At 33.7% G+C, this 21,486-nt stretch overlaps 1 protein-coding gene and 1 long non-coding RNA gene across 3 annotated transcripts in view; one reads left to right on the top strand and one right to left on the bottom strand.

The window, feature by feature from the left end:
* Window positions 1–21,486, bottom strand: part of LOC142981096 (uncharacterized) — a 115,122-nt gene that overhangs the window by 58,418 nt on the left and 35,218 nt on the right. The gene's annotated exons all lie outside the window — the stretch shown is intronic.
* LOC142981094 (homeobox protein prospero-like) overlaps window positions 11,808–21,486 on the top strand; it is a 103,581-nt gene continuing 93,902 nt past the window's right edge. The window contains exons 1-2 of one of the 2 annotated variants that reach the window (XM_076126776.1): window positions 11,808–12,229; window positions 20,847–20,911. The gene's annotated coding sequence lies outside the window, so the exon portion shown is untranslated. Of the gene's footprint in view, window positions 12,230–12,832; window positions 14,885–20,846; window positions 20,912–21,486 lie in introns of those variants that run through there. The other variant, XM_076126777.1, reaches the window with a different exon arrangement.

Raw genomic sequence — 21,486 nt, 5'->3', positions numbered from 1 at the left:
TGTTTTCAAATGAAAAAAAAAACATTTGCTGAATTTTTTTTCACTTAATCTTGTAAGGTTATCTAACACCTAATTTTGAACTGTGAAGCTGGCCCTAAAAGTACGAACTGGATTGAGAGGGCGTGGAATTAGTGAATAGATAGATTTTTGAAACCATACTTATGAGAGAAGAACTAGGAAATGTGGAAACTTACGTTTTTAATTTGGCAATTTTTATATATATTTTAAAATACAATTTGATACTCGACCGAAACAGATGTTTGATGAACAGTTGATATTTCTAATTCACAAATATCTGTTACGATCGGGAATTAAATTTATGAAAACCTGTAGAATGGGTTTAATAAGACGATCACTTTTAACCACTGCGCTATAGTGATACTATACAATAGAAGCATTATTATTATAACAAGACAGACAATATTATTATTAGTAGAAAATAAAGGTCTAGTGACCACTAGACCTGATCAACCATCTGTTGCAACGCTTGAAGTCCAAACGTCTTAGAGGGTACACACCCTTCTTTTAAACATCCTGTATTCTTGTACAATACTTATAGCACGTGGCACTGTTTCTATGGAATATTGTACCTTATAACTATAGAAATAAGGTTGGCATTTAAAATGTTTTTTGATGTAGATCTTGATATGGAATATGGAAATTGGAGACATCCGTTCGCGTGAACGGCACGCGTCTTGGTCTGTGACTATATGGTATGACCAGGTGGTTAGTTCTAACGACTGTTTGTCATTGACGGTAAAAAAAAATATTATTAACAAAAATATATAGTAAAATGCAAGGATTCACCACGTTACTTCACCGTTGGATCGAGAAAAACATGATCAAACCTTGCATTTTATTTTTTTTTAATCTTCAGAAATGTTGTTTTCAAACTGGACATGGTCAGCAAAGTGGGTTGAGGAAGATATCGAACGATAAAATTATCCAGGGGCCATTATGCTGTACATTGATTTCTCTCTTAGATTATAGTGATAAAGACGTTACGTCAGACCAGCAATGTACTGAATAATGACCATCAATATGACGAACACTAGTTGTCAACTGAGATAATATATGTGATACGCATACAGACCCGAAAACAGTGAATGGATTGCACATCTATGACCTGTGTTCGGGTCTGGATAATTCGGGTACAATAACAAACAAATTTATTTTCATATAAATTATTTACCTACTCGACATGAAATCAGATGACCTCTAAAACCAAACACTAAGTTTAGACTTTAAGGTCATATCTAAAATTTAATTTAAGTAAATAATTATCTTTCGCTTAAGCAAATATAATAGTAATTATGAGAATACCTGTTACAATTCTTGAAAGTTCTAAATCTGCAATCGCGCATTTTCTTATTTCGTGATCTATTGAGGACACCATCACTTTTCGTAAATAATTTTAGACAAAACGCACCATTACTATTCGTATTTTATTTTAATTACCGCATTAAATGGCTTTCATTTAAAAAACGTTCTAAATTAATTGACCCTTGTTATTAAATTAAGCATTGCAAAAATACGCGGTTCTAGTTATGCAGTTCGCGCCAAAACAAATGAAGACGCGTATTTTATTTTTCTTATTTGTTTTTTTTTTAATATGGCAAAGGTCATAATGACTTTGAGCCTGTCTTTGTAAAGAAATGCATAAAGACGTTACCCCGTTTCGGTCGGGCGCTTGTTTTCAAATTTCGAAGACGCATAACGTTCGACCATAACGTACAGTAGGAAGGAATGTTCAAAGCGGGGGTCGCAAATATAAAAGAGGAATTCTATTTGAAAATAACGTAGTAGTAGTATAGTAGTAATGTTCTACTAACTAATATTTTATCGACATAAATAGGTTTTGTTTTACGATCATTTTTATGTGGTACTAAAATTAAAACTACATATTTAAATTCAAGTGACCTTATTGATAATAATCAATGTATTTTTGTCACGATTACAGAAATAAATCAATAAATTTAATAATTAACTTGATTGGTTTTTGTAACAAACCTTTTTGTAGTTTTTTTTTTATAGTTTACCTAGTACCTAGGTATATTTTATTTGTTTTACAGGGTTATACTAATATCATTATAAATATAAAATTATATAGCATAATTGCTAAAGTTCTCTCTAGTGTAAATAAATAAAGCTAACGGGCCGCGGTTTGTGTTATCATAGTAAGGGCGCGCGCCACGTACGACCGTTAAAAATAAGTCACCGTGCATTACTTCCTGACACAGGGACAAACTTAGAGACGTTATTATGAATAAAATAGGCATACATATGCTTAGGCCAAAAAAGGTTCAAATAGAATTTAATTGCATAGGTACAAAGCGAAAGGGATTTTTAAATATATCGGAGTATACTCTTTTGTGGATTCGTCGTTAAGTAAATGCGTGTTAAGGCTTGATATCGGCGTAGTCTATGCAGGTGAAAATATGTTGACGTTAAGTCAATGCAACCGAAGATTGATAATTTTGGTGATAAAAAAATGAAATTTTTAATGTAGTGGCGATCTCTACCAATATCCAAGAAATTTAAAAAAAGGATTATAAAAGTACTGCGATGCACCATCTCAAACGATAAAATACAATATTCGTCTTCTTATCTCGATAATAGTTGAACTCCTAATCCGTCCCTGTACATATTGTCGTCTTTTATACGAGTACGAACAACAGCAGTAATCGCGACGAAAGCTCACCCTCAAAATAAACCTTTTTATGCGAACACCTGGCTTTAATAACATATAGACTTTACACCATACATTATAGATGCCATTTTACATTAACAATTCCCGATCCTTTCGCTTCATACTTTAAACTGGCCGCTTTTAATATTGTGACGTGCTGGAATCGAGACCGTCGCCTCTTTTGTATTTTTATTTTAAAATTTGTGTATTTTAATTACATGTGATGAAACGTATGACTGAATTATTGTTGGGTTATTACGTAAACTGATTTTTATTTGTATTTTAATTTTTGTAAGATGTTTTTCACATGACTGATTAATGTTGAGTAACATGAAAAATAAACACTATTAAAGAAACATTACAAAGTTGATCAACGGCATCAAAATTCTAAGCCAATAAATACTAAAAATTTAACTTACAATACAAGATTCCAAGCCAATTCATACAAAAACTCCAACAGCTGTTCAATATTTTTTACAAGACGGCCACTAAAGAGCACTCACTATTATCAAGATCGAATAAGGGGAGATTGTAGGGTCCGTACGTAACGTCTTTTGGGCCCAAGACGAGTTCCTTGTAGACCGCGGCACGAGCGGGCCGGGCGCGCGCCACCCCTGCTCTCCCGCCAAATTTAAATTTACACATTTATTATTCCAAAATAAAACAAAAGCGATTTTCAAATTCAGAATCATTTAAAAAGAAGTGCAGTGGATATACTCGTGTTTCTTTTTTCAACTAGTATTTTAAGGTAACGAAAAGAGGTGCTATTTTTCAAATATACAAACTTGTTTTAATTTCTTGTGCAATATTGTGTGGAAAATTTAAAGTCTGATTAGTGTCTTATTAAATGAAAGTTAAAATAATATTAATAATAATTAAAGCTCCTGGGATTGCCTTCTGCTTGGTAAGTATATATTTTTTTTATATTACAAAAAGTGCGATTCTTCTTTTTTATTACGCATTTGAGTTTTATTAACATAAATCAATTGATAATTTTATAAAAGGAGAGGTTAGGCCTTAAACCTTAGTACAGATTGACAAATTTGGCAACTGTTTAAAGATGAAATTCACGCATGAAAGATCTCATCATGATATTTCCTTCGTTGGAAAATCATAATTTCTTATTAGTTACCACAACTAAACACACATAATAAACAATAAAATTGTTAAACAAACTGTCCGTTAAACTCAAATGTGAGTAGAATCAGCTGTTATGTCAAATCATGGATCTAATCATTCACTCATTCATTCATCATTCTAATTTCGTTCAAGGTAAGCTGTCAAATGTCATAATTAAACGAAAGGGATAATAAAGTCACTAACTGGTTTTAAAACTATTGTCTTATTCTATATGCTGAATTAGGTACCCAAGGTTTTATTTATTACTATTTGTGTGTTGCTATTTAGACAAAGTGCCATTTGTTACTTTACCATTTTCTTATACGTGATAACTTATCAACGCTGTGTTTTTTGAAAATACGATATCAATGACGTTTCTATTGTTTGTCGGATCACTTTGTATGTCTGTTATTTTATACAAAGTTAACTATGCTTGTTTGTAAAAAAAGGATACATGACTCTTTGAAATCAAATTATTTTTCAAAATTTCTTGTGTCCCAAAACTAAACCTTAAACATGCCTTAGAAAGCCACTAACATTTGCAGCAATTGAGTACTTATACTACAAAGTATACTGTGTAACTAGCTATATATTCCTTCATCATCAATATTATAAAAAAACAACCAAACAAAAATCAACGAAACATTAAAAACTTAACCAAAGTTCAACCTCAATAAAATCCATAAAAGTATTTCATTCACTTACAGCCTCATTCACTGGCCACAACAAAAAACGCCAGCATTAAAAAACATCAATGAACGGGGTGAACTACAGAAAAAAATAATTAAATGGTAATGCGTCACGTGATTGTGACGTCATAATGGCTATCAACTCCCGATACGTAATCGACACGGGGCCGGCGCGCGAAAAAACACGTTATTTTTAAACGTTAAACGAAATAAAAAAGTAATGAGTTATTGATTCCGTCGGTCATTGACCGACCTTGACATTGGCTGTTTACAGCGGGTCAAGGACGAATTTATTTTTACTCTTTCAACCTTTTTAAAGTTTCATGAATGTTTTTCAGTTGTATCGTTGATCGGTGGTCTTGGTTTGTTTTTCGGGAGCGCGAACGAGGGCGGTGTGACGTTTCGATTGCTAGAAACGCTTTGAATCGTTCATGCACGCCAGTACTATGTCTAACCTGTCTAATCCACTGAAAAAGCTTAAAGATTCAAACATATTTAGCATTCTGATCGACTTCTGATGCGCATTCTTGAGCTCAACGACAGCTAAGCTTCACTAAGCAAGTTAACTATGGTCTATCTATCTTTTCTCAAAGATCGTTTACCGATCAGTGAGTACAACAGCGCAAAAAAGGTTCCTCAGTATCTGAACGTCTTAGTATACTCTTAATAAGAACTACATAGACCTTCTTCAGGACAAACAAAAACAATCGTCCGACGACTGAAATGGTCTTTCACGATACGCAAATAGGTTCTAGCCATCCAAATTCTAAGTTTTGTATCTCCAATCGCGCACTCGACACTACCAAGAAGTTGCAAAAAGTATTTCTTACTAAATTCTTCGACTAATTCATTGCATATTCAGTAGCTCTCAAACTATACAAAACTAACTTAATTAACGATCTTAAACTCTCGCAACTTGTACACATATTCTAATGTTACTTAAACGCGATTGAAAATTAAAGGTCAGTCAGACCGTGACGGTCGCTGCAATTTGAAACGTCGGGTAAACAAATAAGCTTGAACTAACGCATCTTAAATCAATTTCTTACAACCCTTTAAGCTGTAAATCTTCGTCCCACATTACAATTGTCTAGCAACTAATTTATAGTGAACTTTCAATTTGGCTAACATGTCGGTGGGCCGTAAATCTGGACGACAATTAAACGGCTCCTTGCGGCCCTTGCGGCCACTGCGGCCACTGCGGCCAAACCGGACACTTGGACAGCGCTGATACGCGTTGATTAAAATTGAGGGGTACAAGTGATATTGTAAGTGTATGTCTTCGGCTTGGTCGATTTCCGCGTTTTATTTAGTTGGTTATATTTTTGCTGGAGTTTATTTTATTTGGAAATTTTAGTCATGCTTGATGCCAAACTTAAAAGTCACATATATTGCGAAATGTCTACATAATTTCTGTAAATAATATCCTGGCATAAAAAAGACCTATGGTTCTAATTGTGCTTACTCTTTGAGCTCCGTTCCTCATAAAAAAGTTTTTTTGTGGAAACCTAGTTCTTACCTGCCATAATCATATCATATATCTTAAGAAAGTCGTATTTATAATATTGGTACGAAGTAGTACAGTCTCCTTACATTTTGGAATATCGTTATTAAAATCTTAGAAGCATTAAACTTCATAGACTGACTTTACGTTTGTATCTATAAGCCTCTCATATTTTTCAATATATTTACGAAAAATCTAAGAAACAGACTTCTAAAAACAACATTTTAAATCACAAAGCTCTATCAATTAAAAATGATTTGAAAACAAAGTTCTGAAACTTTCACAAAGTCGTTAAGTCCTTTGTTAAAAGTGCATTATATTTCTCATTTCATTTGTCGATATGAAAGGAGTTCAAACTGTAAGTACCACAATCCTTTACAAACTTCTTTTATAAAACTTATTTCGTTATAAAGTACTGGTTTGGAGGGTACGGTGTGATTGTTAGCGGAGAGCGACGCTGGTAGCGATTTTATGTTGAGCAACTGTTAAGAGTCCTCTCTTTTAGGTCTAAGAAAACTTATTTTATGGCGCAAGAATGAACAAACGATGTGCTTACTGCTTGTTACTTTACATTATTTGCCAGAAAACCAATAAATATTTTACAATTTAATTTTTAAAACTAGTGGACAAAATTACATTAACTATGTCTTTATATCATTTTCATAGAATCTTATGTTAATCCATAAAATCCTTACACAAAACTAATTTTATCACGATATAAATAGCTCGTCTCATTGTATACTGTCTGTTAGTTTGTGTGTTTGTAAAATCCTACACAGCGGAAAACTCTCTTCAATAATAGTTTACTATAGAAAAGTATGAGCTATACTCAACAGTAGGTAGAAATTGGCTGAATAGATAGATAGAAAAATACTCTTTTTATAGATATAATCACAAACTTAAAATTCTTAGCTATCTTAGCACAAACTCGAACCCCTATGTTGTCAATAAATCGCTAGCAGTGATACGGAGCCCTTATGCCTGTTTTAAGGATTACTACCCCTTTTACTTTCTTCATTGTGTTGCCCTTTGAATAAAAATCTTAACGGAAGACTTAAAAACCTGTTCTTTAATTAATAATAAGAATATTTGTAGGTACTTTAACTGTGGTCGCAACGGTAGAGCATACGACTACTAATCAGAAGGTCTTGGGGTAGATTCCCGGGTTAGACAAAATGCTATAGATCTCTCCTAATTTATGTTACAGTACTTTTCAATAGTAGTTTCTACTTTGGTATCGTGCCCGGGTATACGGCAATAGGCTCCTCTCCTCTTACATGGGACTAACATTGTAAATAACGAAACGTGGGTGTATTTCATACACCTTCGGGTATAATAGACTTGATATTATGTAAAAGTGGGGTTTTTTGGTCTCTGAATACTCCTAGCAAAAATTCGTGATTTTATCTGAGTATGTATGCATTGCTGTACATTTTTTACTTTATACTAGATTTTGATAGATCTTCGAAAACTAAACATCCCATTCATCATAGAACCAAAAAAAAAACAAAACACGATCCAACAAAATTGCAAAAAAGGACCAATAATAAAAGCATTACGTGCTTTACCTTAACGACGACCGTTTATTCACAGGTGTATAAATAAAACGAAGGAATAAAAACCTTGGATTCGTAACACTCTAGTAACCCATAAAGACTTGAGCTTTAACCCAAACATTATAAGAGAATGGTCTAACACATCAAAACTGGAATGACAATATTCTACACGGTTATCGGTTTTAAGGCCGTAAGGGAGCAGGGTAAGTTGGGACGATTTGTAGGGCCGATAAATTGGACATTGCGTGGTGATATATCTTTGGACTCTTACAAACGGTGAACTAATTCGAAATTTAGCAGTATTTGTACTTATACTACACTACTACATATAGGAAATGTGTTTTAAGTACTCGAAATAGAATAGTTTTTATCTTTGTTATGCAAATAAATAAAAAAAAACTGAATAATCTGTTGATTTTTATCGCACAATAAAATATCGTAGGTTTAAAGGCGCGAGGCTGTGTACTGCTATCATCAAATCGTCCATTGTATGAGCCTGCTGCCTATAGATTGTCCCGATTCATCGTCACCAAAATCAAATCGTGAGCACAGGCCTTCAGAAAAACATTATCGCAAAGATAAAACTGAAAACAGAGTAGAATAAACTCTACCCAATATTCATAAAGCACATTCTTGAATAACTCACCCTTACACGTATGACGTATAACAAAACAAATGAAAAAGTTTTTATTTATCGCCTCAACACTTCATCTTATAACACGCAAAGGAATTTCAACTTTATGTTTAGATTATAAGGTTCTTTTTCGTATAAAAGGAGATGACAATAAAAACGTTTCAAATTCAAAGTTATTCGAAATTCGAAACGTTAAAGGTGTGGCAATAAAAAAGAAGTTAGCCATCTTACGATAGGTGCCAGTAACACGTTGGATGGCTCCCGAGGCCGCCATTGCTTTTTATTTCTTATTTTGTTGCAATCATAAATGGACGTTGTTATCCGAGATTTGCTGAGCTCATCATTAAATACGTGTTACTTGTTCTGTAACACATTTGTTTACTGTATTTTAGAGCAAAAACATCACGTATTTTTCTATCTTCAAAATCATTTTCACGAAAATAAAGATTGTCGACAGTTACAAACACAAAAGTGGATTTGATCTAAAGGAATAGTAGCAAAGGTTTTTAATTACGTAAATTCAAACAAAAAACCCAAGATATTAAAATCTCAAAGTATCTTTATATTCATATTATGAAGTTGAATACTCCATAATATAAATTAGTTTTTCAAAGAAATCAGCAAAAACAAAAGACTGAAGAAAACTATACATATTTTCTCTAGGTTAATCAAATAACCGGTTAGCGAGGTTGCTTGTAGAAACCATTTGGCAGTCAATCTCGTTGGAGTTAAGGAACGAATTGACAACGGTTTTATGACACACTTCACGTAAAATTACTGGGGTACATTTTATTACTACGAACTCCCGGTAAGGTAAGGTGATAGGATTTGTGCTTGGAAACTGGTGAAAAATTGTTCGATGTAATAATATTACTTTAAATTTTTTCAGTAATTGTTACCAATTTTTTTAACCTATACTGTCCCATTGTCGAGCAATGGTCTCCCCTAAATTCCTCCACCTAGTAGCAACCGTAAATATTTTTAACAGTTTTTAAAATAGTTTTCATAACAACTTACGATTTTAATCTAACTCATTATTTTTAAAAATAAATAGTTTTACCACGACTCGAAACCAGGAACTTGTATGCATCCAATGCATGTTCATGATCAATGCGATACAGTTATTGCTACTTGCTACTACTTTATCATTGATTATAATATATATTTTAGGACTAGTTCTTAAAAGCATCACGAAATGGCCTACCAATAAGAATTCTCAACGTGTATAATAAATATCTATATAAATTTCAGAGGGTGCCACCAGATGGCGTTCAGTTCCAATAAGAAGATTTTTCTAAACATTTTACCTCACTTATGATTTTTTTTCCTTATTTAATGTGTCATTTGGTTTCATAGCCTTCCACTTTTATTTGATATTTGACAACGACGCTAAACAAAATAATACCATCGACATTTTTATATTACTTGCAAAAACTACCACTAGGTGGCGCCACCAAATTCCAATGAGAGTACTTTTTCGATATTTTTAACGAACCAACTGGAATCAATAAACCTATACGGATAACTCAAATTCATAAACCTTTAGTGATTAAAATAATATAAACTATCGAGTTTTCTACTTATATTTAATATTACTATCAAATATACATACTTCAACGAGAGTAAACCCAGTAGCTTAGAGAAGAATCGTTCGTTACATGTATTTATTTAAACAAGTAATTGTTGTACAGGTTTACGACAAACATAAAGAGCAGATAAGATGACATTTTTATATCACCTTCAACGCGTTATTACTTAACATCACGCTTTTTAACTCTTAGAAGGGTGGGTAGAGGAATTGAGATTACCACTGCTACTTTTTATGGGCCCCAATGTGGTTTATCAGGTCATTTGCAATCTCTACACTAAATCAGGATTTTCCTAAAGTACTTTTATAGAAAGAGAGTTTTTTTTTTCTATCGGATAAATGACACCCAAAAAGATTTATTCAAATGTCACTGTGTACATTTTTTTATTTCCTTAGCCACCAGACTTACGAGATAACAAAAAATCAATAAAATAAAACGGTATTTATAATTGTATTACATAATAATACAAGTTTCTAACCCATTTTCTCAGCAACTTTAAAAAAAATATCTGAAACTTTCAAAAATATTTTAATATAATTGAACTATACTTGACTAACGCAGAACAAAAAATAACATTACAATCCGCGAACATAGAGACGATAACATTGATATAGAACATAATTTTAACTAACAAGATAATTTTCTGATAAGAGTATAATATCCGTTAAGACTCGCTAACCCTTGTATTAGTCCTATCCTGTTGGACAGAACCCCAATGGTCACAACATTATTTGTTACTCAGTACGAATACGGTCCTTTTCTTTTTTAAAACGTTTTGACGCAATTCTAATAAGCTAAATGTTTGCTTTTTATTAATCTGAGTAATTAAAAGTATATTAAATTTGTTTAAATAATATTTAAGCACTAAATATGAAAGTTAATATATTAATAACTCTCATTTGAAGACTACTAACGCCATCTATTGTAATTAGTAAGGAAACACCACATTATGAGCTTCTTATTAGAATATTATCCGCGAACAATACACAAAAATTTGGAAATACCATCAGTAAAATTCGTGCCTAAACACTTGGAGTTGAAGCAATAACTGTAACTGTATTGAACGTGTCAGATCCAAAGGTACTGTATTCAAAACGACAGAGATCCGACGACATGATCAAAACGTCTGTAAAAAACCAATGAAAACGAAAAAGAAACTGCAAACGAAAATGGCCGTTGAATGCCCGGCGAAGTGAACGTTGCACTTTCACGATTAAAAAATAAAATTGAAAAAATAAACGACGCGTTAGAAATGAACCATCGGCTAATAGTTCTTATTGACGCCAAACGCCGAGGTGGCGCTGGCGTACTACGCTTATTGCAATATGCTTAGTTCAGCTATCCGACGCTGCAGATTATGGCAGCACTGTCGTTATCTTATTAGAATTAGTTTTGTTTTTTTTTATTTTTATAGCGCAAGCCAGTTTAATTTGTTAATAGAGAAAATTATTTTAAATAAAATATATTTTATTAATTAATTTAACAACTTATTTTATTTATTTATCCCGACTAATAATAGTATTATTTGAAAATAGATATATCTGTGGTCAACATTTTTTTCGTTACACGAAAGCGCCATTTCTACATCAAATAGACACACTAGAATCTATTGCAGCTCGTGTTTATTTTTTCCAAAAAAATATTTCAATTCAACTTTTTTCTTGAGTGCAAGTGTACATGTACAAACTCAAAAAAATAATCTCACGCGTCAATAAAGTATCGAAAAGCGTCGATCACATGATCGGTCGGCAGATCGAACCGGGTCAAGCACAACAGGTGAGCTGCGGAGCGCATCAACTAAAAAATAAAATATCGAAATGTGAAAAAATAATAAAAATCAGCAAATATAGTAAATTGAAAAAAGAATAGTTCCGTTCCTGTCTGGCGCGGGGGTTGTGTGTATGTGCGTCCCTGTCGTGGGTGCGCACACGTGGTTTTCGGTAGTCTCGATTCGGGTGTCCACCGCGAGGGAGCGGGTGTGCGGGAAGTCGGAGGACGCGAGGGCCACATCCCGTCGCGGCCCGCGCCGACCGGCTGCGTTGCCCGTAACCTCCGAATGACCTCATTTTTTTTTCTCCAATGTAAATATTCGGCTCGTTTTGCCGCATAGTCTATAAGTGGTATTAAGTTCCTTCGCCGCGTTCGATTTTTTTTTATTTACCAGTTAATTAGTGGACGTTCCAAATTGACTTTAGCCGCGTCGAGTACTTTTAATTAGTGTAATTTTTTCCTAGTGAAACGAACTTGGCAAATAACTGGGATTCCTTTACAAATAAATAAAATCATTGTATTAAATAGATGTTAAGTTTGGCGGACTTTTGAACTGATTTATTGTTATTGTAGTGGTGTTGACGGAAAATTACAAAAAATTGCGAAAACATCAAAAATTGCGGAACATTCGTGGTGATTGTGAAGATTATTGAGAACATTGTCTTATCCACAAAATCAGGTAAATTGTGAAACAAGTGACATTGTAATTAGTGTGAATTTTATTTTTTTGAAATTGTTTGTTATTTTTTTTATGTTTGCTGTCAGTGTATTTTTTAAGTGGCTCTATTTTTGTTTTGCAAAAATCATAAGTAAAAATATTCTCATGAACGAAATAAGTAGAAAAAATCTAAGATCTTCTTTTATATATTTTCCGTAGTAAAGTGCCGATAGAATCATTTGCAAGGATCCGACTGTCTAAAAAATAAGTCTGTGACCAAATTCGTGGCTAAAATAATGTTTTTATCATAATAGCCTTTTACTGACGTTTTTCTACAAGTTTTTTAATTTTGGAAATATTAACTGATTTTCTAGAGAAAGCAAGATTTTATAGGATTTTTTAAACGAAACTCTTTTTCCGTAATTTTTTGTCAGTGACTAATTATCTAAATATTTATCTAGTCATATTCTTTTTTCCTATAATATTAGTGAAAAACTACGGCCAGAAATTTTCGCCCGCGAAAGCCGCGTCCCGGCAAAAGAGAACTCAAATAAAAAAAAAACAATCGTAAAAATTCGAACACGTCGTTTAATCACATAATTCCATAAATATTTGTGTAATTTATATTTCGAATCAACCACAGACAGTCGAGCGTCGTCAATAAAAGCCGAAGTGAATTTTTTCGTTAAATGGAGCGGGTTCGTTGACCTCGCTGGACCGCTCACTGATAAAAGAATAATATTAATTCATACTCGTTCAGCTGTTTACAATTTTACAACGAGAACATTCACTTACGCCTCTGTTAAAATACGCTACGATCGTGACGTATTTATATTTATTTTTCCTACTTTTTTGTGGCGGCTTTTTCTTTTTTCAATGTCTCCGCTAGCCGGGGTTCTTTTTTCAAATAGTCGTTTTTCCTTTTTCGGATAGTTGTGTGCGATAAAGTTTACAGATTTGTAACAGGGGTTTAGAAAAGTCTAATGTTTCGATATCAAAATGAAAATATGGCTTCCCTCTTTTGCTATATCAAGTAACAAGTCATTATGTAGGTAATTCTTCAGCAATCGATTACTAAATTGATACAGCCTATTTTCTTCTTATTTAAAAAATGCCACCTAGTTTAGATACTTGGTCGCGGCTCATTTACTACTTAGCGTTGAGCTAGATCAATTTTTTTAGCTAGGTACAGTGTTTTGCGAGACAAACAATTTTTTTTGTCAAATAAAGTAATTCCCATGAAAAACATGAGCTTGGCTTGAAATGATGATATAAATCACAGTTTGACTCACAATCTTGTTTAGATTGAAACAGGGGTTAGAATCCCCAGTTAACATAACCAGTTTAACCTGCTTAGAGTTGATTTAAAATCTTACATTCCCACAGTTCACAAAAAAATCTAATCCGTTACTTAAAAAGCTAATGAATGTTCCGAGTCATTGTCTTAACCGACTCACAGACCACGAGTCGAGTGTGGAACAAAAAAGTGTGGCGTGACGTCACTACTCACGCCGCCATAATGCATTAAAAAGTACAATCGCTGAATACGTATCTCTCATTGATATTGTCGGGTGCCGATTACCGAGGATTTTTTGCGAATGATTGAATTTTATTTACAATTAACTCGGCCTCGGCACCGTCGAAAGCGAGAGTGACGATTAAATGCCATTTAAAAATAAAACAGCTCGCCGCCATAACATTGGAATGCCGATAATTTATACGTTCACCTATAGTTGAGTGGCCGTCTGTGTTGACACGCCGTGCCGTCTTTATATTTGTACTCGGGGCCGTTCTAACTAATCGTGATCCATGTTAGCCCACTCACGTATCTACAATACGTCATGTTCCTATAAGTCATACAAAAAAGCAACGCCCCTCGCTCTAGTTTCGTAAGTGGACGCGTCTCGCCAAGAAAAACGCAAGGCGTGGACGAAACGTCTTAGCGTCGTAAGAAACCGCCCAAACGTAAGACTCTGGGCGCGCGGGCGGCGCGGGCCCGCCTAATTTGTCTTAGGCGGAAAAATCGCGCGGCGATTACAAGTGGCTCGTAACGAAGTCGGCCCCGGGGCGGGAGGGGGAGGGCAGGCGGGCGCGGGCGCGGGGCGCGGCGCGGCGGGGGGCTAGGGGTGGCGGCGCGGCGGGCCGCGGCTACGTCTCAGTCGTCCGTCTGGAGTCGCGCCGGCCGGCCGGGCCGCGCGGCGTAATACACGTTCCTCGTGCTCTTGTGATTATAAATTTTAATAATACAAAATTCCAAAAAAAATTAATAATTAAAAAATCTAACCGCGTCTAATCGAAAATATTTTTAGGCTAAAACCCCCTCGACCCTCACTTTTTTGACCTAAACTGTTGGCAGTGGAAAAAAGTTTTTTGCGAAATTTTTAATATTTACGTCGGTTACATTTGTAAAGAGATTAAACGTTTGGCCGTTGATGAGAATATTTTTATTTAAAATTTATTTTTCTTAACTAACGAGCGAGATCTCGAGTGAGCGATCGATGAATAAATAATAATTATTCCTAAGCGTTATATTAATAATAAGTAATTAGTTGTAATTAAACTGAAATTGACTGCCACAACTATTGTACTTAGTTGATAATATTGGGACTATAATTGTGGTTTTCACGGACGTACAAACTTTTAAGTGAGACTCAAGAACTCTTCACCCGGACCAAGGTTGTGACTCTCTCGTTATTTTATGTAGACCTAGTGAATATATTGTGTGCACACCGCAGTATTTTTATAATTGTTTTTTTTTTCTTTTTTTTGTACTTATTTTTTTTATCAGAGTAATTGTGAATAAAACATACAACAACTGAAACAATGTACTCTTTATGAATATTTTGTGTTAAATTGTATTTTTACGTAGAGCTGTTTACTTTGTAAGCGTCCGTCGGACTCTTTCCGTTACGTTGCGTAGAGCTAGAACTAGATGTTTTTACGTTTATTCGCTCATTTTATTTTGTTTCCTTTTTTATGTTTAAAAACGGCTTTCAAAATCTTTTTATACATTATTTAAAGTGAAAAAATCAAATTTAAAATAAAGTTTCCGAAGAAAAGATTTTTAAAGTCGTTTACGTGTTATTTTTTACAATTTATATTCTTTGCAGCGTTATTTTGTTATTATTTTGTTTTTTTTTTTCAATAAATGTTTTTTTTGCTTGTTTATTCTTTTTATTTTGCCCCGTTGTTTTTTAGAGGTAAGTATTTTCTACGAGTAGTAAGTGTGGTTTTTCTACGAATGCTGTGTAAAGTTGTGTAATTTTGATCACTAGATAAAAGATAAAGATAGTTCAAACGGCTTGAACCGATTCTTGTTCAGCAATTATTCAACCCGATAAAATAATACGGGTATTGGAAAATATCCTTCTGAAAACTCTAAGATTTTAGAATCAAAAGCGTTTTTTGTGTAGTTCAGGCAGTGAAATAAGTAAACATTTTTTCGGGACACAAATTTACATCTTGTGAAATGTTGTCCGTATTTTACACAGATATTTTTCATCGAGCCAAATAAACTTTGGTAGAGCCACTAGTTTCTTTCACATACCTACTGTAGAGTGATCTTATATTAAATGAAGCTATTTGAAACAATTGAGCTTAACAGTGATCGCTATTTCGAGTAGTTTGTTAGCAATTTTTCTATGATAACAATAAGAATAATTAAACCATTCATAAACCGAGCATAATTACGTCTGTTAATATAATATAGTTAAGGTTTTCTTGTAAGAGATACTAGTACGCTCTATGTTCGAAATAGCTAAAGACTTTTGATTACGTCCCGTCGATTTGAATAAAATACGGCGATATATGGATGTAAGTGTTTTTTAGGAAACCTTTGTAAATGACCAGGTGTAGTGTAAGATTATTTAGATTAGATATAACAAGCGTTTCTCCGTGAATTAGTCTGCTCTACATTTTCAATATGTATAATGAGCAAAATGGATAAATCTGTACGGAATTCACGTTACTTTGTTCAGCCGTTTTTACACAATTGAGTTACAAACATAATATATTTTACATCTACTCATATTAGGAATATCTTTTTAAATAAATTAATAGTATATTAAACCTAGATTTGTAGTAATGATAATATTATACCGATGTAACGCGGTACTGACGGTATACATAATTTCATAGGTATCTTTATTCTGAAATTTTCCAATATACTGTTCTCGGGAAATAGGTGTAGTTTGTAAAATATAGTTAATTACTTTAATAACTGTTTTTTTATGAATGTAAAAACACATTTTTTTATCTAAGTGTTGGCGCGTGGCGTGGGTTCGAATCCCGCACGTATCTTATTACTGCTATGTAGGTCTACGACGTCTACGTAGCTGCTACGATCGGCTACGAGTCCAAAAGCATGAACTGTATTGATTTAAATTACTTTCAAAATCTCTTCGCTACAATCTTTTTATTATAAGCATTGTAGTTGTAATAGAATTGTTAATCAGAAAATAGGTTTAATCTAAAACCACGATTTTCTGACTATTTTAGTTTTGTATCGATCAACTCTACTGACAGTTAACGTATCGCAGGTTTTTAAAGGCTAAATGAAATTACAAATACTGAAAAAATTAAGGTCGCCTTAATATTAGTGAGTGCAGATTCCTAGAATGTTATTCAATGTCTTCATTTCCTAGATTACGGGTCCGTTTCGTCAAATTTTGTACGCACGAAATATCTGTAGGTATAATTAATTGAGGTAGTTTCTATATAATTATACGTATTCTAGAGTATTTTGAAAGGCATGCAAAGCATGTTTTATATATGGACAAATCAAAAAAGGCGTTCATTTTGATCAAAATAGCCCCTCACAAGTATCAAGTTAGCTATTGAGTAGCCAAGAGTACCTATTAGTCAAGATAAGACGAAAAATAACGATAATATAATCAGCGCCCCTAGCGTTTTTTAAACGAACTTATTTTACCAAGAAGGTACCTAATTTTACATATTGGTTATTCGATGCGAAATAGATGTCATTACTTAAATTCTTTAAGTTGTTTTTTTTTCTTAGCATAAGTGCTATTATTACGTAGCCAGAATGTTTAAATCTGTTAGTCCTGTAAAGTTAGTTTTATTGGGTTCGATTACCATGTAATATAAATAAGAAGTTCCGGTCCAGTTGTAGGTTCTCTACTATTTTGATAAAATACCTACGCGCTACAAAGAGAAGGAATTAAAAGAAAAATGTTGATGTTAATTTCAGATGTTACAATCAATGTTTAACTCATAAAAATAATATTATGCTAGTCTCACATACTGCACGGAAGAACTACTGCAGGTTTGACTTTCATACCCTTAAATAACTGTTTAAAAATAAATTAATGTGGGTTTCAACTATAGCATAAAAACATTTGACGATCTACGTATGTTCTAAAACATATAACTTGGGAAATGTGATGCGTGTCTCGGAATTGTACTCAAATCTGACGCTCGGCTCACTTCTCAAGTAACAAAATTTTGATTAAATAGTAACCATAATACCTACTTATGGCAGATTGTTCCCTTTGATTTACTATTACGTGATAATATTGGTTGACTTATGGCCAGTTTTACTGTCTATCTGTTAGGTTAAGAGACAGCATACTGTATAAAAATAATCGTCAAAATTCCACCTGATACGCTATCTGTTACTTTTCAAGAAGCGGTGAAACTGGACTTTAGTTTTGACGTTTTTATAAAATAGTTCTGTTTATAAAAACACCATTAATTTCATCTGTAATAATATTCACAGTTATAAAATGAAATCTACATTTTCTATGGAGAAAACGATAATTAATAATGTTATATTTGTCTATCCGCTTCCTATTTTATCTTTTAAAAATAAGGAAATATTTATTTCGAATAATCTTAATAATAATTTACACGTAAATTTGAAGCGACATCTATTACAAACGGTATGCACTACTATAAATAATGATTAGTTCCAAGAAGCGTCGCTTCGGAGCGCTGCAAAAAGTTCTACGTGTTAATGTAGATGGCGTTGCTGTCACCGTCGCATGCGCATAGAACATGTGGATCACTAATATCACGCTAGATGTCGCTAGTAGGGAAAGTATGTGATTTAAATATAAGAGCTATTAAACTTTACCGTTGATCATTTTATAGTTATGTCAATGTTAAAATTAACATTTGAGATTTAGAACTTCGTCAAAAATTTTATTATAGTGTAATCCCGTAACGCTAGATGGCGCTACCGACATAATCAAAATGTAACGCATTAACGCCACCTATCTGTCAAAATGGGTAGCATCAGTTAATATCGTTTCAATATTGGCTAATAGATGTCGTTAACATCCATGTCAAGCAATACGGCAAACCATTATATTCGACAACACAAATCTTAAAAATGACCGGCCCAGTCGAAATTCGCAGTTCAAATTGTGTTCAGTAAACTGACCAGTTAATTGAGATATAAAACAATGTATTTTTGAAACAATAGTTGGGTGTCTGGTGAATGTTTTTAAATATTGCATTTTTTGTTTTCTTTTTGAAATGTAACTCGCGGAAGTATGATACGGTGCTACCTCGAGCTGCCGGAATTTTACAAACGGACAAAATATCTGATATTGCCTTCATAATATAAAAATGTAACTACAGATTCGAAACGATTATTTGTCGATTATGCATATTAGTTGCTGGGAATAGAATAGACACACTCATTGTACTAAGCCGTAGCTAAGTACCAAGGTATTAAGATATTGTGAAATGTAAAGTAACTCAGTGACGTTTTCACGATTGAATTATGATGAAATCTAAATAATCCCCTAAACTTATTACTTCTCCGCGTTATGACAATTTAAATTACAGAATATCTTCCATAAGTCTTACTTGATATCTATGTGGTAAATACCGCTATCCGTCTACCCACTATCAAAACTATAACGTCAGGTTTTGTCATCTCTTACTTTGTTAATAAAAGATGAATTAATCTCTGACTTTTCCTTAAGCTAATCTGTAACTTTATCCAGTATTTCATGGTTAAGATACCCGTGCTATCCATAAGTAGTGTAACCCATAATTTACACATTTTTTCCCCTATAATACACCTACCTACGTTAAAGGAGAGCGCGTAAATTTCTGTTAACTCTTGAGAATATGCAGTGTTAGAAAAAATCACTTTCACCATTATTTTGAAAGATACATTATAAAGATTATTTAGATATTTATATATTAGAAAGTTAGCTATTTATAGACACACAGTACCTATATCTTAAATTATCTAAAGTTAGTTAACCACTGTGTAAATATTCTAACGGTTGTTGCTGGGTAGGCGTTCTAACTTTGTCCGGTAGGTGGGGTTAGTGGGAACTTGTAAGACGTTGGGTGGAGCGAGACGCGGCCGGTGCGAACTGCAATTGGTCCAAGATTCTAAGCCCGGCTTGATTGATCGCTTTGTATTTGATGTATTAGAAAAATGTATTTTAGTAGGTATTTGAGTAATGTAGGAGGTTATGAGATTTCTATTGGCTGTGCTGTAAAAGCTGGTAGATATGTTTAGATAAGACTGGTTGTTAGATGTCTGTGTTAATTGTTAAGATGATAATTAGAATTAGTTATTTTAATTAAGTTTCAAAGCTTTAGCATAGTAGATTTAATTTCCTATACTGACTTTGTAACAACTCTACCTACTCCACCTAATACTTGAGTCTACTAAAAACGGTCGAATAATATGTGACTGATATGTAACTGAAACAAATAAGTATCAGTGGGTATGTTCTATATTATTTATTAGTCTTTACAAAAATCACAATATCATATAATGGAAGACGATTGTTTATTCTTATGCACTATTTAAGTCCTAGGTAACTATCATCTTACAGAAAATACAACTAAGTATATGTATCGTGTCAAACACAGAAAACATCGCAAGAATTATTTACATGACTAGTTTAACCACTTTACAATTCTGTATTAATTAACATATCTACATAAAATCACGCCTTTCTCCTATTTCACCCAAGCAAAGACCAAAGAACGCCGACTGCTTCGATCTCTACAAACTTACATTGCTTCAATCACAAATCATATATTTAGCATACAAACTAACAAACAAATCTCTAAGATTCCCCGGCCCCCGCTCTGGGCGTACCAGGGCGTCATAAGATTGTAGGCGTATTGCGCAAGGAGATTCACGGGAGGCGAGCGGGGGGTGCGCGGGCCGCGGGGCTGCGCAAGACGTCAGTGGGCGTGGCCTAAGTTACACTTACTTCGCAACTTCATAACTTACACGTATGAGATTTGATTTATAGAATACATTTGGAAATGTTACGTAAAATGGAACGTAGAGATAGGCTCTGTAGTTTATGATTGATTGTGTTTGACCACTTTGATAGTTCAACATCGTATTTAGGACTTATTATAGGTTGTAAAATGTACAATTAATTCATTTACATGTAGATTCGATACTTTTTAGACGGTGTAACGTAAAACAATAAAATTATTGTAAGTGAAAATCTTGGACTTACAGTCATAATATCTTACATGTTACTTAGGTACTTTAAAATGCTTGTTAGATAAATATGAATCGATCAATGAGTAGAGAGATCATTTTGTTTCGCGTTGTACTACGCTGGTTCCAGGCGTCTATGAGTACTTAGGTGATGTTAAAACAAATGTCTGTTCTTCATTTCAGACTTCATAACCATCTACAGCAGAACATCCGACGCCACTCGGTGACGTCATCAGGAAAAATTTTAGGTAAGACATGTAGTAACAAATATTAGATTAAGTATAGTTAAACAGTTACATTATAAGTAGATGGTGATGCCGCCATTTTCTTATTTTCATATCGTTGGGCAACACGAGGAAATAATATGAACGTCAGTATTTAATTTTAATAGTGTCATAATTTATTTAACTTTTATCCGACACCTACGCTTCCATATCACTATCTAAGCACTAAAATAATTTAGTTCTCGCACAAACAAACGAACCACTAACAAAATTAAAACGTCACACGTAGAATCATTACTTAGACCGCCATCTTTTTAAACGTTACCCAGAAAGGCTGAATAGACGCGACCCTTGACGCTTAAAAAAAAGAAAGCTCACGCATCACGTTCCATTGTACGCAGACACGTTGAAGGTGGATCTCATTAAGGGAACGTTCGTGATCTGATGGCGCGAATCTTGGCGATCATTACGTGGAACGGGATGACTGTCATGGCGGATATTTTATTTTATTTCCCGCGTTTTTTATTTTAGATGTATGTAGGTCATAGATGTAAGAAAGAACGCGGTGATTATGTTTTTTATTTTATTTTTCAAATCGT

This window comes from Anticarsia gemmatalis, chromosome 19, assembly GCF_050436995.1.
Source record: "Anticarsia gemmatalis isolate Benzon Research Colony breed Stoneville strain chromosome 19, ilAntGemm2 primary, whole genome shotgun sequence".
Lineage (NCBI taxonomy): Eukaryota > Metazoa > Arthropoda > Insecta > Lepidoptera > Erebidae > Anticarsia > Anticarsia gemmatalis.
Note: the sequence above shows the minus strand (reverse complement) of the source record. Positions and strands in the feature narration are given on the sequence as shown.